The following is a 12,982-nucleotide window of genomic DNA, read 5'->3' as shown; positions in this document are numbered from 1 at the left end:
CGTGAAAGAGAGAGAAACTGGAGAAGGTGCAGTGGCGAACAACAACCAGAAAGGGAAGTCCAGCAGAAGCCCGAGGGAGGCCCTGAAGCGGTTGAAAGCATACCCGCCTGTAAATAATGGTGAACAAATGTCCTTTGTTTTTTACTGAAGCCATAACTGCATGCTTTTGGGTAGACATTAGGAAGGACTTCTTGATAATTAATAATACTAAAATCTGGCTTATAAGAGGCATAAGGACATTAACATTTTGCACTGCTTATCAGAGATGAACAATGTTTCCAAAGGAAATTAGCTGTCCATATTCATTATACATGTAAGAATGCTCTACATCCCAGGGATAACCCATTTTTTTCTTTATATCCTTCTACTTACACATATGAAGCACAGAGAAACCGAATGACATATGTTGGATCTGTGGATCAGTACAGGTCCATGGCCTGTTAAGAACTGGGCCACACAACAGGATGTGAGTGGTGGCACCAGTGGGCGTTTCTGAAGATCAAGTCTACTTGTGAAGTCAAGGAAACAGGCAAATTCCTGAGATTTCACTCTTAAAAGAATTCATTTTCTTAGTCTCAACGCACAGTACTAGAGATTATTGTTTCTTGGTTTCTTCCATGTGGCTTATTCTAAAATGAGGCGACTTAATCTAATTCAATAAATTCAATTAGAAATTGAATTCTGCATAGAGACTCAGAGTGACGTGTGAAAGAGAAACTGCAGAGGTGCAGTGGTGAACAGTAAATAGAAAGGGAAGCGGGACAGGGGCCTGTGAGTGAAGCTTCATTTGTACTTACAACTGCTTTCTACAGCTCACATACCCGCCAGAGCTCCACCACCTGTCAGATCAGCAGGGAGCTAGATTCTCCTAGGAATGTGAACCCTACTGTTAACAGCACTGGGGGATCTAGATTGTACGCTTCTTAGGAGAATCTAATGCTTGATGATCTGAGGTGGAGATGCAATGCCCTTGAAGCCATCTCCACCCCCACCCACCATCTGTGGAAAAATTGTCTGCCAGGAAAACGGTCCCTTGTGCCAAAAGGTTGGGCACCGCTGCATTAAGCCCCTGTCATTTGGCTTGCTTACCCATATTGTCATACTTATAGAAATAATATTCAAAACATTGAACACAGAGTTGTTTTTTTTTTTTTTTTTTGAGACAGAATCTCCCCTATCTCCTGAGCTAAAGTCATCGTAGCTCACTGCAACCTTAAACTCCTGGCCTCAAGCAATCCTCCTGAGTTGGCCTCCTAGAGTCCTAGGATTACATGTAAGAGCCGCTGGGCCAAGCCTAGACTATTTGTTTTATCCGCTTCAGACTTCATGATATTCTTGGTAAACATTTCAGACCAATTAAAAAAAAAAGTTAGCAAAAATATTTTCTACTAACGTGTAATCCCACCCACCACAGTTAACATTTTCGCGTCTACCTTTTCCTATCTACATATATATTCTTACATATCTCCATGTAAAAATGTAAGATTTTGATTGCAAAACGGATTGGTACTTTTCAAACTATGGCTTTTCCCCGCATTTGAAAGGAGGCTAAAGAGTTTATGACTTTATCTTTAAAAAGCGATTGCATTTTTGAGAATAAACTTCAATAGATCTATGGATTACATATAGTTTAGTTAGAAACAGAGAGGTGGTGGGAAGAAAAATCAAGCTCTACTTTGTAAAAGAGAAAAATGCTGGGTGGGTGACACCTGTGGCTCAAAGGAGTAGGGCTCCAGCCCCCTATGCCAGAGGTGGCAGGTTCAAACCCAGCCGCGGCCAAAAACGACCAAAAAAAAAAAAACAGAGAGAGAGAGAAATGCTGTGTTGATTATGGGTGGTACAACTAGAAAATTATGAGTTATTCATTGGAATAGGGAAGAGATTAGGAACTCGGTCCAGGTAAAATGGGTGTTGAGGCCTGGATGTGGGAGTAAGCTCCAGGTCAAAGAAAATTCCTATTTGCGACAGAAGCAAGTTCTAAAATATGGTGGCCCAGGGAGAAATAGTCAATATAGGAGCTCTTATGAAGATTAAGGCTTGTAATCTAAGGAATAACTATGTTGATAAGTAATTTTAAATATCTTGGCTTGTAATAGCTCTATTATCATGAAGATTTTGGGAAAGTTTTGGGGGCTGGTCTCCACAGTAGGTAAATAAGTCTGTGTCCAGGCTTGGGATGGGTATGAGGAAAGAATGTCCTCCCTGAGGTGAGTTGGAGGCATCTCAGACCTCTCTGAGAAATGGACATTTGCGAGGACACCTATGAAGAGTGGGGAGGAGGCACTTCTGGTTTAGGCGAGGTCTCTGAATGGGGGGATATACGCTGATATGATCAAGGAGCGGAAAAGAGCAGTGTGCGTGGAGCACTGAACCTAAGTCAGGGAGGGCCATTCTGGGACCTGGACACTGCAGACCACGTTAGGGATTCTGAAGTTTATTTTAAGTACAGTGGGAACCTTCTATAGGATCTGAAATACAATAGCACCATAATCCAACTTTCATTTTTAATAGATCACCCTTGCACCTTTGCTATGGTATGAGAATGAATGGACGGGGCAGGGGCAGAGTAGATAGAGTGAAACCAGTTTGGAGGCCAACCGATGACACTGGGCTAGATGCTGACAACAGAGGCAAGGATAAGTCGACACTCTGAAATACATTCCGCAAATAGAATTGACAGGCATCAGCCATAGACTGAATGTGCAGAACAAGTGAGAAAAACTCCCAAGATTATGAAATAAGCCATTTACTATGATGCAGAAGCTGGGTGCCGCAGCAAGCTGAGCCATGCAACAAGGAGTGAGTTGTGTGTGAAAGAAGGCGTTTAATTTCAGACGCCATCCAGGTTGTCTGTATCAGCCGGAAGCCTTGAAAATAAGGCATGGCTGGGGATACACACGTGGAAGTTGCAGGTATGGAGGGACTTTTTAAAGCCATAGGAAAATAAGAGATAGCAGGCCCAAGATGCCCACCCCCCAGGAGAGAGGGGCCAGGGAAGTAGGAGGAAAACTTTGTGCAGTGTAGATTTCTGCGAAAGCTAAGACAAGGGAGCTTTTCAGTAAGGAAGGAATTGTTTTTGTGTTGAAAGCAACTGAGAAGGTGAGTATAGAAAATAAAAAAGGTATTCATTAGCTTTGGAATATGAAGATAACGACAGTTTAATAAGAATCTTTTTAGTGGACTGGTGAGGGAAAGGGGAAGGAGGTGGGTGAGGGTGTGGTGAGGAAGTAGAGTCAGCCTAGGTAGACAATTTTTTTGAAAAGAAACTTTGATTTGTAGGGGAGCAGAGAAAGGGCAGGAATTGGAAGGGAAACATGAAGTTAAGGGAAGATTTCTAAATATAGAAGACTTAAAAATATTTGAATGGTCCACTACAGGCAGAGAGACAGATCATGTGAGAGGCAGAGAGACTTTAAAAGGGGACAGCGCCTGTGGCTCAGTGAGTGGGGCCCCGGCCCCATATGCCGAGGGTGGCGGGTTCAAACCCAGCCCCGGCCAAACTGCAACAACAACAAAAATAATAGCCGGGCGTTGTGGCGGGCGCCTGTAGTCCCAGCTGCTCAGGAGGCTGAGGCAAGAGAATCGCGTAAGCCCAAGAGTTAGAGGTTGCTGTGAGCCGTGTGACACCATGGCACTCTACCGAGGGCGGTACAGTGAGACTCTGTCTCTACAAAAAAAAAAAAAAAAAACACTGGGGACAGCATACAGAGTACAAGCTGAGAAAACCACTGTTCTCCTGGAACTAGGGAGAAAAGATTTGAAAGCTCTGCCAGTGGTGCCCAGCCTGTGGGCTGCAGGTGGGTTATTTGAGACCTTTATTACTTATCTATGGTGTCAGATAGTGACAATAATGCATGGACCTTTTTTTGCTTCTCAGCTTTCATTAGTGTTGTGTATTTAATGTGTGGCCCAAGACAACTCTTATTCCTCCCATGTGGCCAGGGAACCCAAAGGGTTGGACACCCCTGTTGGATGATGACATATCTGAATGTTTGGAAATAAAAAGAAGAGGGAATTCCTATGCAATGGCCTCTGTATTCTCAATAAGAATAGAGCAAGGCTGGTAGCTCAGAAAGAGGAAGGGGGAGAAGAGGTTTGATGCAAATGGGGAAATAAAGAGAGAAGGGGAATGATCCACAGGGCACTGCAGCCCCCTGGAGTGGGGACTGTGAGTCGACATGGTGCCAGCACAGTCAGCTGGGTGGTTTCCTTCAACAAAGCTCAGCAAACACGCAAGCCTGGGGAAACCAGTGAGTGGGTTCACTCACAGCTTGGCTGCTGTCTGGTGAAGCTGATGGTAGGATGGGAGGTGGGAGGTGGGAGGTGGAGGTATGTAAAAGGAAAATTGTACGAGGGACAAGCCACAGAACATAAGCAAGGAGGGAAGGAAGTAAAGACAGGAGGTAAAGGAAGACAGGCTGATGGACAGTGAGAAGGAACTAGGGCCAAAAGCTCCTCTGAGAAACGTCACAAAGGCTTACAGATGCAGGATATCAGCAAAAGGGCTGGTGGGAAGGAGCTGGGGTTTGCAGACAGTTTGTGACAATGGACGTGGTTCAATTGCTGAAGATAAGCAGATCTAGTGGTCAAAGTATTAGATGGCTGAGAAGTCAAATAAGAGGGAGTTTTTTTCTGGATACGAGAGAAGTAATGATGAGGTCATCCACAGGTAGATGAAGTAATCAATAATGAAAACAGGAGTTGGAACGTGGATCTTTAAGTGACCCCCGTAGAGCCAATCTGGGTTCTGTGGGAGTCAGAGTTAAGTTCTTTTCACTGTGAAAAGAACTATCTATGGTTGGGTAAATTATTTATGCTTGGAGGTGCTGACGGCTTTCTTCATTACTGCATTGGGAATGCCTCTTTAAGAATTAGTCCAACACTAGAGGAAAATATCTCTGAGAAAGGAAGAAAGAGACAGGATTTTCAATCACCTTTGAACTTCTGATCTACACTTATCTGAAGCCTGACTGCCCCCTTTTGTTAACCTCACCTAAATTTGTTTTGTTTTGTTTTGTCACTTGCAAACACAAAGCACAGACTGGTATGGATGGATCTGTTTTACCAAAAAGAAATAGTATATAGAAATACAAAGGATTTGTTGGTTATTTAGCCAATATCCATTCTCCCATTTTTCTGTGCTGGCAAAACAGAGTTTTCTGTTTATGCCTCCACCTCAGGTCTCAGAGAAGGTCTAAGTCAATAACTGTGCTTGCAGCCCCCTTGCCAGTGAAGCCAGTGAAATGTGAAGGAAAATGTGCTGGAGGAGGTATGGTTGAGTCGTGTGTCAGTTAACTTTATGTGTCAACATGATTGGGCCACCAGGGCCAAAGTTATTTGGTCAAATATTATTCTGGGGTGTTTCCTAGATGAGATTAACATCTCAATTGGTATAGCAAGTAACAGGTTGCCCTCTCCAGTGTGAGTGCAGCCTAACCAATCTGTTGAAGGCTCAGCAAGACAGAATTTGCTCTCTCTGCAGGAAGGTCTTCCTACTGGGACACTGGTCTTTTTCTGTCTTTGGACTCAGACTGGAGCTTACACCATCAGCTCTCCTGGTTCTCAGGGCTTCAGCCACCATAATCACATGAAATCATTCTTTATAATACATCCCTTTACAGACATGTGTGAGTGGGTGCATATATTGGGCCTGTTTCTCTGGAGAACACTGACTACTATAATTAGTGTCCTTCAAAAACTCATATCTACCCTGAAACTCAGAATAGGACCTTATATAGACATAGAGTCTTGGTGGTTGTAATCAGTTAAGGATCAAAATGAGATCATCCCAGATTACAATGAGCCCTAAATCCAATGATTGACATTTGTAGAAGAGGAGGGGAGGACACAGGAAAGGACATGCACACACAAGAGAGAAGTCACCAGGACGAGGCAGAGACTGGGACACCGCAAGCCAGGGAATGCCAAGGACTGCTGGAGGTTAGAAGACGCAAGAAAGGAGTCTTCCCTAGAGCCTTCACGGGGATGGCTCTACCACCACCTCGATTTCAGACTTCTTGCCTGAAGAACTATGAGAGAATAAATTTCTGTCATTTTTAAGCCCCCAAGTTTGTGGTAGTTTGTTACAGCAGCCCCAGGAAACTAATACAAAGAGTTTCTGGAAAAGATCTCGTAGCTCAAAAAAACAAATTCACAGGGAGAAATGAAAATGTGGATCTACCAAGGGAATGGCTAACGGCTGTATGGCTGGGGCGCCGGCTGAGTCCGGACCCACGAAGAGCCTGAAGAGGAAGGAGTTCAGCTTGCATCCCCAGGATTCTGACGGAGGAAGGGGAGGTTCTTTTTCTGCACGTGTTGGCTGAAGTGGACCATCTCTTCCTTGTCTGTGACCATCAGCACTTGTGGGGTTTGTCCTTGCCCGAGCCTGATGGCTGCCTTTGCTCCCCCAGGAGCTCAGGTGCCCTGAGGGGAGGCGGCGGGAGGTGAGTGGCCCCTCCTGCAGGAAGAGCCAGCCCGTCACCCTGCTGCCGTGCTTGCTGCTCTATTTCTTCTGTCAAACCCTGTGTGCAATTCCGCCTTTTCTGTACTCTAAGTCCTGCCGTCCTGTCTTGGAATTCCATCTTGCCCATCAGGGTCTCACTCTGTTACCTGTCCAGCCAGAGTGCAGTGGTGTTATCATAGCTCACAGCAACCTCAAACTCCTGGGCTCAAGTGACCCTCCTGCCTTCCTCTCCCAATGAGCTGGGACTGCAGGTGCCCACCATACCCAGCTAAGATTTCTACTTTTTGTAGATAATGGAGTCTGACGGGCTGGTCTCCAACTCCTAGACTCAAGCAATCCTCCCACCTCAGCCTCTCAAAATGCTAGGATTACAGGCGTAAGCCACCACACCTGCCCTAAAGAAGGATTTTTTTTTTTTTAAATAAAATTTCCTTTTTCAGTCACCTCTTCTCCAGTACAGGTGCCTGAAATCCAGTCAGTTCATTCTGGGGATGGAATAACAGGCCATGATTAAACTACCCTGTCGGCCAGCTCAGAAGCCACATGTGTAGCCTGGGACCCTTTGGAGACAAACTGCTTCCAGTTTGAATTTTTGAAAGAAGCTGTAGGTACTTTTGAAAAGAGCAGTGCAGCAAGCTGACAGGAGCTGGTTTTGAGTGTCATCGGCTTTTGAATTCAGGGTCCACTACTTTCTGACTGCATTGCCTTGAGCAAGTTACTCAACCTTCTGAGCCTCCAGTGCATTATCCAAAATGGGAGTACTGGTGGTACCTCCCTAAGGGAATAGTGATGAGGACCAAATAGGTAACCAATGAAAAATACCACGCATGGAGCCTGGTAGAGGGTAACTGTAATTCTTTTTGAGAAGAATTTGTTAACCTTAGCAGTGTTGACACTCAGATTAATTCTTTGCTCTGGGGGACTGTCCTGAGCACAGTGTGATGTTTAGCACCCTGACGGCCTGTCCCTACTAGATGCTAATGGCACTCTCATGTCTAGGCACCACCATCTAAAATGTCTGTAGATACTGTCAAATGCTCCCTGGAAAGCAAAACTGCTTCCAGTTGAGAACCACTGCTTTAGAGGAAAGTGGACAAGCCTTTGTATACCTCTTAAGAAACAGTGGTGATAACTTTCTGTGCTGTGTATAAATACCGGGGGTGCCAAAAAAGTATATATTGTATATTATATTATGTATAAACTTTGGACATATGTTGTAATTGTAGAAGGCAAACATGATTTGTATTTATCTTCTGTTTTTAGTATATATTCAGTGTTATTCATTTACTAGTTTTTTTCCTTTCTTAAAATGTGTATGCATATTTTAGTTACCTTCTGTATGTATGTCGTATCATTTTGTTATGAGTAGTGGTATTTTCCTTATTGAAATAAAAAAGCCTTCCTTCTTTCCACAATCTGAGGTGTTTTTTCTTTCCTTTTCTATCCTTTTCTTTACTTTTCTCTAGATTGCAGTGGCATCATCATAGTTCACAGAAACCCCAAACTCTGGGGCTCAAGTGAGCCTCCTGCCTCAGCTTCCTGAATAGCTGGGACTACAGGTGCCCACCACCATGCCTAATTTTTTATTATTTATTTATTTAAGACAGAGTCTCACTATGTCACCCTCAGTAGAGTGCCCTGGTGTCATAGCTCACAGCAACCTGAAACTCTTGGGCTTACGTAATTCTCTTGCCTCAGCCTCTCATGTAGCTGGGACTACAGGCACCCGCCAAGATGCTCGGCTATTTTTTGTTGTTGCAGTTGTCATTGTCGTTTAGCTGGCATGGGCAGGGTTCAAACCTGCCACCCTTGGTGTATGTGGCTGGTGCTGTAACCACTATGCTACGGGGACTGAGCCAAATTTTTTATTTTTTGCAGAGATAGGGTCTCACTCTTGTTCAGGCTGGTCATGAATTCCTGACCTCAAGCGATTCTCCTGTCTCTGCCTCCCAGAGTGTTGGGATTAGTGGCACCAGCCACAGTTCCTGGCCTGAAGTGTCGATCTTGATCTTGGATGGCTGTACTTTTCCAGATATCTCACTAAGGCTGGGAAGGTGAAGTAGTCCCAGCACACAGGGTGGAGTCTGGTGACAGAGTTACCTTCCAACACTGACATTTCTTTGATATCTTATTTTTCCCCTTATAAACTCACACAAATTTTGTGTTTAACTCAATAGTATATTCCTTACTGTTTTCATAAAAATGTAATATTCTCTTTCTCCTCTGAAATATAACGTATTTTAAGATGAGGTGGCATCGTATCCTGGGGCTTTGGTGGTCCCAGCATATGACCCAATACCAAATATCCCAGTCAGAAAACAGTGGTTTTAGGGTCACTAGTGGTTTTTGGTGGTGTTTTCTTCAGAAGGTATTAGCTATTTTTTACTTTATAGGTTAATTTCACTGCCCTGCTAAAAGTCTACTTATTCTAACCATTTCTTCCTTTGCTTCTACGTTGCTTTTTAAAGCAAAAGCCTTGAAAAATAGGGAGAGATGTTTCAGAATCCTTAAAAAAATCAACTTGAAAAAGATGATACCATCAGACCATGGAGTGAACACTGACATATTTTCCCAGCACAACTGAACAAACAGAATCACAAGCACTTGGGAAAAGCTGTCAGAGAGAGTTGAGTCCTAGCAGATATTTCATTCTGTATTCTGTAAAAAGTGTTTCAAAACTACGTTTTCACCATAGTTCTGCTGTTTCTATGGTCATTCTCAACCCCCCTTTCAGATCACAGAGAAGGACATTATGTTAAATGCTAATTCTCCTTTTTATGATTTAATGAGCTACTTCTGAGAAGGCTACCGTTTCAACAGCCCATTAGAAGTGTGTGGGATGGCTAGTGCAGAATTAAGGCTTAGGTCACCCAGCTGAAGCTAACGTCCATGTCTCAGTTCTTCATTTATGATTTTCAGACTCTCGGATACGCCCTCCTGGTCACCAGAGCTTACTGCAGTTGGTATACATCAAGCATGAGCTCCAGGTAGGACTTTGGAAGGGATCTGAATATTTTAATGAGAAGGCAATCATGAGCTGAACTAGATTATTACCTTTGTTATTAGGTAAGAAAAACTAGTAGGGTTTTAACGATCAGGAGTTAATGATATGTGTTGAAGAACCTTCACGCTTACAAGGGACCACCCTACACACAATAGGTGCAAGGCTGATAATCTGGAAAATCTCAAAGGAGTCCTGATTATCAGGACTGATAAGACTGTTAAGAACTGAGTTTAGGGGGGGATTTACAAACCCTGTTTCTCAGGCCCTTTCACTCCTTGTACTGTAGGAAGGGAGGTGTCCCAAAAGGATGGGAAATTTTTATTGTAGGGTAACTTTACTGCTGTACCTGAAGTCTACAAACATTGCCCACCACAGAAGAATTCAAAGTGCTGTGGGAATATTCCAGGGATTCGGGTGGTGGCATGTTCGGCCTTATTCATGGTGCCTGCTGGACCACATAGTGGGGATATGATCTGAGAGGCTAAATCGATTGCAGTACAAAACCGGGGCTTGTTTAACTGAGATAATGAGAGGCTCATTTGCTGTGGCTGAATGGGAAAAAAACATAGCCTTATCTGGAATGTACTAAGGCTGTTTTCCCTTCGAATGTTGCTTTGTGGATGATACTACCCTGGAGGAAATAATTTCAGAAGGGAAACTAAGTGATACTAGAGTTGTTTATAGAGGAAGAGATGGCATAGCAATGAAGCCCTGTTCAGAAGAAAGGTTACTTATTTACCCAACTAGGACTGGAGGAAGAACTACCGTGAGTATTTATCCGAGTCTGAGAGCGTATTAAATACAGACACAAATGCAGCGAAATTTCTAGCTGTTACAGAATTGTTAGGGATTGACAGAAATGAGACACGTGTTGTTTGCTCTGCTGATTTAAAACTGTCAAATTTAGTTTAAGATCTTGCTAAAATAAAGTCTGCGGAGATTTAAAATTCACATATTGAAAGTTAAAAAATCAATTAAACAAGCTCAAACAATAAACTGTCACTGACGTGAACACACGTTATCGTTGGCTTTTGTAACCCCATCCTAATCCCTTGTTTTTGATAGGAAAACATTACTCTATCCACTTTTGTGATAACATAGTTTTTAAAATTATACTTGCATAAAGATAAATGATATTCTGCAAACTCTTCCTGGAAATAAACAAGCAATTAACAAACAAAAGATCACAAATCAGAGACTTAACCTGGGAATGTCAATAGAGTTCTTATTTCTTCTAAGACACTACACACTTGTCTTACTCAAAACAGACACAGCAATGTAGACAGGCAATGCATTGTAACATTTCTTTTTTTTTTTTTATTGTTGGGGATTCATTGAGGGTACAATAAGCCAGTTACACTGATTGCTGCATTGTAACATTTCATTTGACTTCTGGAATGTTTAACTAGATAGGAAATAGGTACAAAACAAGTAGTGTACCAAAGGAAGAGACATGTATCTTTTCCGAGTAATATATAAGGTATGTTATGGATTATACTGTTTAACCTTTTTTAAAAAGTAAACACAAAAAAAAGAAATGTAAATAGGTTACAATTACTTTAGTTTTTAACATCACATTATTCCTGTATTTGCCTGGACTAGTTTTGTATTTCCATTAAAGGGAAGTTTACCTCCATCATGCTATGATGTTATACACACACACTCTCTCTCTCTCTTTCTCTCCCCCCGCCTCCCCACACACATGTGTACAACATACAAGACAGAAAACCAGATGTGGATCAGGAAGACACTTCTGTATTTCTTAGGGGTATGTCTGGTGCCTAGCCAACTCCCTGATACTCAGTTAATCGTAATAAACACTTGATGAATTGTGAATATATATATATATATATTATATTTAAAACCAAAATCAATGTATTTTCTCAGTGTTCTCTCCTTAGATCTGGAAACTTCTCTTGGTGTTAAAGAAAACTATGAATATAGGAATCTAACTAGTTCTGTGTGTATTGCAGAGACTTCCTGGACAGAAGGAGACTCATCTAGTCCTAGTTGTGGTTTTGCTGCTAATTTTTGTGGTTGAACTTAACCTTTCAATTTCCTCAAATTAAAAATTAAGGTACCTGCTTAAATGATCTTTTCTGTTGTTTCAATTCTATGATGCAAAGACATAATATATGGTAAATATAACTAGGATGTCACTTGAAATAATTACCCTTTATCTCAGCTTTCTAGGTTTCTAGACTAGAGCTAAGGCACGTCAGAGCTGTGTAATGTATGTTTCAAGCACAGATGAGCCATCATTATAGGTATGAACGCTGCCTATATATCCTTCAGATCTTCCACAAAAAGAAGGAGCCCTCTCTATGGATACTAATTTTTGCAATTAAAATAAATTCAGAAGATTTCTTTTTGGAAATTTTGAGTTTTATTCATGTAAATTATTATTTTTAGGTATGGTATTTGAATGGTGTGATGAAAAAATTCAGAACACATTTATGTACTTCCTTAAGACATGCTAATAGTATCACTATGTCTAGGAGAATTTTTGTTTTGCAACCTAAATAAACCCTTTTACAATTAGTCATAAAAATTCATTTCATAAATATACTTAAGGAGAAAAAGGAGGAGAGACAGATATACACTGCCATAAAAAACCCCAGCTCTAGATAACATTTAGCCCTAAAATTCTATCAGTTTATGGCTTTAGATATCATCATTTCCAGGCTTATGTGCACATCAATAAATAAGGTTTTTGCATAAATAGGTCTCATAACCACAAGTTGCTACATTTTTAAATACTACTTGAATAGAAATAATGCCAATTTTAGCATCAATCTAAACTTAAATTTATTTGCCAAGGAGAAAAGTTCTGTGGAGTTATAAATATCTTACTCTCAGGAAATATTTTAAATGGAAAATTCTAACACTATTTAACATACATTTTCTTCTTCTAAGATTAAATTGGAAAGCTCTTTTAGAGCTGCAGTTTGCTGCAATGGAAAGACCTAACATTCTTGTCCTGCTACTTACCAGAAATATGGCATTGGCATATTTCTAAACTCTTAGAATCAGAGGTGTTTTTTTCCTCTGAAAAATAATAGCTAATGATAATAGCTAATTTGAGGGGTTCTTATGGAGATTAAATAAGGTATGTTTCTGGAGCATCTGCTTTGGAGCTTGGTTAGAGTGTCACTGCCCTCTCCTTGGGGGTCCCTTCCACAGTGGAGCTCTCCTTTTACTTCTAAAGGCTACATAAAAGTGCTGTCATCTTGACCACACTGAAAGCCCTCAGGCATATTTCAATCTATGACCCTCTGTACTGCATTCAAAGCCAGAAAGGAAGACCACTCTGAGCTTGGTATGAGATGTTCAAAGACGAGAAAAGACCTGGCATTTGTCCTTGATGAAAATTCAGAGGAAAGACATAGATAATGTGGGGAAGGAAACGAGGCTGTGAGTGACTGAATGACGGCTGGTGTGTGTTAGTCCATTTGTGTTGCTAAGAAGAAAGTACCAGAGGCTGGGTAATTTATAAAGAGAAGAGGTTTAACAGG

At 41.8% G+C, this 12,982-nt stretch overlaps 1 protein-coding gene across 22 annotated transcripts in view; it reads right to left on the bottom strand.

Moving 5' to 3' along the window:
* Positions 1-12,982, bottom strand: part of DTNA (dystrobrevin alpha) — a 383,284-nt gene that overhangs the window by 180,754 nt on the left and 189,548 nt on the right. The gene's annotated exons all lie outside the window — the stretch shown is intronic.

This window comes from Nycticebus coucang, chromosome 19 (assembly GCF_027406575.1).
Source record: "Nycticebus coucang isolate mNycCou1 chromosome 19, mNycCou1.pri, whole genome shotgun sequence".
NCBI lineage: Eukaryota > Metazoa > Chordata > Mammalia > Primates > Lorisidae > Nycticebus > Nycticebus coucang.
This window is presented reverse-complemented; position numbering and strand designations above follow the sequence as displayed.